Source organism: Meleagris gallopavo, chromosome 1 (genome assembly GCF_000146605.3).
Source record: "Meleagris gallopavo isolate NT-WF06-2002-E0010 breed Aviagen turkey brand Nicholas breeding stock chromosome 1, Turkey_5.1, whole genome shotgun sequence".
Lineage (NCBI taxonomy): Eukaryota > Metazoa > Chordata > Aves > Galliformes > Phasianidae > Meleagris > Meleagris gallopavo.
In genome coordinates this window covers 101,275,988-101,279,480 of record NC_015011.2, presented here as the reverse complement: position 1 = coordinate 101,279,480, position 3,493 = coordinate 101,275,988, and the positions used below count along the sequence as shown (strand labels likewise).

Here is a 3,493-nt window from a genome sequence, read left to right as displayed (position 1 = left end):
TATTTTTCAAATTAGATGACATTACAAATGGCTTTCCGCTGTTCATATTGCTTATTTAAGGTAAGCCATTATCTCCAAGACTTGAACTTGTAAAATGTAACAATGTTTAAAAATTTGGCTGCTTGCAGACAGGCTGCAAACTCTTCTCTTAGGTTAACAGAATATTGTGGAGAGAGCCTAGGCCAGATAAGATATTCCAGCTTCTCAAATGAGGGGAGAATGCTTGATGGGGAAAGTCATTACGCAAAGAATGCAGTGACACATCAGTGTACTTCTTCCAGGGTAGTACTGGACATTTTGCAGGACCATAAAAGTCTTGGCTTCCATTCGTCAGAGACCTTTAAGCAGCTGGGCAGTCCAACTGCATTCAAATGTCTAGCAGAACAAGTGCTTTCTTAGTGTTACATTAAGTTTTGTAAATCTGGCATGTATAACCACATGACATTCATTCAAAAAATAACAATAAAAAAGTAATGCATTGTATTTCTTTTTATTTAGGTAGAGAACTGTATTCCTCTGTTACTGATAGAATGATCAAGTGCTTCACAACTGTGCAAAAATTGTTTGGCTTCAGGGTAACTAACTGCTTGAATGCATAACTTTCGCATGTATGCTTCTCAGGAAAGATCTGGAGATTTTGCTGGATTATAAAAATGAGCTTTTAATGATTTTTTTTTTTTTTTTTTGAGTGGAAAATAATTCTGCTTTTTACTCAAGGTGAAAAACATTCATATTTGCTCCAATTACAATGTTTTCCTTCATTTAAAAGATGAGATTGTTTATTCATGGTGCTCACATCAAAGCTCCATACAGAAGTAAAATGTCTAATAATCACCTAGAATTTAAATGCCCCTTGACCTAATGTATCACTGGGCCCTGAAAACACTTGAGTTATAGCACATGTTTTTTTTTGGTCAGTTATTTTGGATTTGGAAGGCAGGACTTGATAACAGCTTAGTTAGATCACCTTACTAATCAGTTATGACAATGACATCTCCATTTAACAAGATGTCTTAAGAAATGAATGCATCAGGGTTTTGGGGGGATTGCTTTTTTTAATTTATTTATTATTATTATTTTTGTATTTGGGATATTAGAAGAACACAGTGGATTTCTTGATAGGAGACAAGACAAGACACGTATGCCTGCACATGTCATGTTTCTTCCTCACCCAACCTTTACAAATTTGCTTCAAAAATCTTAGGTTTGAAGTTCTGTCATAGTTTCTTCAAAATGGGGTAAGGGTAAACAAGGTATGAACTTAACAGTATTTACATTCAAACACTAAGCAATTTCTGAAGAGTGTGGTAGGAACTAGTTATTGCAAGAACTATTATTTAGTTTAATTGATCCCAGCTGGGCTTGGAAGAGGTTCTTGCCAAAAGCATACAAGTGCTTGCCAAGAGCCTGTCATATTTGATAGCTCACACTGTTATGAACTTGGCTAAGAGAGGTCAGTCACATAGCAAAATCTAAGCTCTCCTCTGCTGTATCCAGGCTAGCTTAAAAATGCAGACATGTTGCCAACTGACTAGCAAGACGTTCTTCTTTCAACCTTGTTTTAAGAGGCCCCTGGTTTCTTGGAAGTGGGGGAGTGCAGCACTGAGAAGCAACGGGAAGATGTTCTACACATGGAGCTATGGGCAGATGCAGCTGCTCTAGGATCCTCTGGGCATCTGTTTTCATTAAAACTTCACTTGTGCATTTGACCTATCAGCTGGATTCAGCATATGTCACTGGTAAAGGTACGCACTGTATGTAACATCACTACTTAATCAGTCTTCCTTTTCCCCTGTGAGAAATGTCTTTTTTTTTTTTTACTTTTTTTTTTTTTTTTTTTCCAGAGTACCTCCATCTCAAGCTTTTGCTAACTTTGCTGAGGATTAGAAAAGTTTGTGTAACAACTTAAAACAAATAATCACAACAAATACACCATATTTATTACAAGTGTGTTAAAGCTGATGAATTCCTCCAGTGGCTACTTCACTAATTTAAGAATAGAACACAAAATGTAAATAAGTGTGAAATATTTGATTAAGGATAATTAATTTTCTAATAAACTCTCCCTACTTTTCCTTCTCAGTTCACTTAGTAGGGATAATTTTATGTTACTTTCAGGCACTTCTTCCTGTATTAAGATTTATATTCCAGGTTTCCTTTGTCAGTTCTTTTCTATCAGACTATCACCATGGAACTCTCTGGGACTCTCCAGTGAAGCAGTTCTATTTTGTCTAAATAATTAAATATTCCTTGGACCAGAGGACTGGAACATCTACAAAGGGCTTATTTTTTTCCTTCTTCTTTATTCTTTGTTTCCCTCTTACCCAGTGAATGTTTCATTACAAAGTGGAAAAGTCCAACAGGAGAAACTAAATCAGGGAAGATCCTCCAGGTCAGGGGAATAGGCTTTTGAACAACTTTCTCCCACTGGAGTGAAACAAAGTTATCCTCATGTAGCTGGAGATCTGGATCATTTAGTCAAAAGCACTGTCTTTCTGTTTTTCAGAAGGCAAGAACAGTGTTGACAGTAGAATCAGTATGAGCCAACAGCGTGCCCTGGCACCTAGGAGGGCAAACTGTATTTTGGGGTGTGTTAAGTACAGCACAGCCAGCTGGTCAAAGAGGTGATTCTCCCCCTATACATAGCACTGATCAGGCTTCACCTTAAATACTGTATGTAGTTCTGAACTTCACAATAAGGAAAAGAAATTAAGATGCTTCACTGCATCCAGGGGAGGTCAACAGAACTGGTAACAGAGCTGTGAGGAGAGGCTGAGGACATCTGGACTGTCAGGTCTGCAGGAGGCTGAGAGGCAACCTCATTTCTCTCTGCAATGCTCTGAGGAGGGGAAGCACAGAAGGAAATGCTGGGCTCTTTTCCCTGGCAACCAATGGCAAGACAATTGGGAATGGCACGAAGCTGTATCTGGAGAGGTACAGACTAACACTAGGAAAAATTTTGTTACCATGATGTTGGTCACACACTAGAACAGGCTTCCTAGAGAGGTGGCTGCTGCTCACAAGTGGTCAGTGCTCAAGAGGCATTGGGATAATGCCCTCGATAATGTGCTTTAGCTTTTGTTTAGTCCTTATTGGTCAGGCAGTTGGACATGATGATCTTTTCAACTCAATTATTGTATTGTATGTTACTGTACAGTACTGTATTGTACTGTTCTGCATCATACTATATTGTACTATACCATATTCTACTATACCATATTGTATTCTGTTCTATTCTATATACTCCAATAGGGAAAACAAAGTCATGAACATAATAAAAAAACATAAAATACATATTGCACAGGTTCATTATTATTACATGTGGAATTTAAGATATGAATCTGCAGGAAAGTAATGAATTGTAAGTCTTCTAGGACACTGGTTGCAATAAAAGCTATTTGGTACTGCTGAATTAAAATGAGTGATAAATCTCTGTCTAGTTCTTTAGAATAATATATATATATATATATATGGCATCTTTTTTAAAACTTTT

At 37.2% G+C, this 3,493-nt stretch overlaps 1 long non-coding RNA gene across 1 annotated transcript in view; it reads left to right on the top strand.

The window, feature by feature from the left end:
• Positions 1–1,181: 1,181 nt before the first annotated feature.
• Positions 1,182–3,493, top strand: part of LOC104914043 — a 4,935-nt gene continuing 2,623 nt past the window's right edge. The window contains exon 1 of the long non-coding RNA XR_795791.3: positions 1,182–1,745. This is a non-coding gene — a long non-coding RNA (uncharacterized LOC104914043). The remainder of the gene's footprint in view (positions 1,746–3,493) is intronic.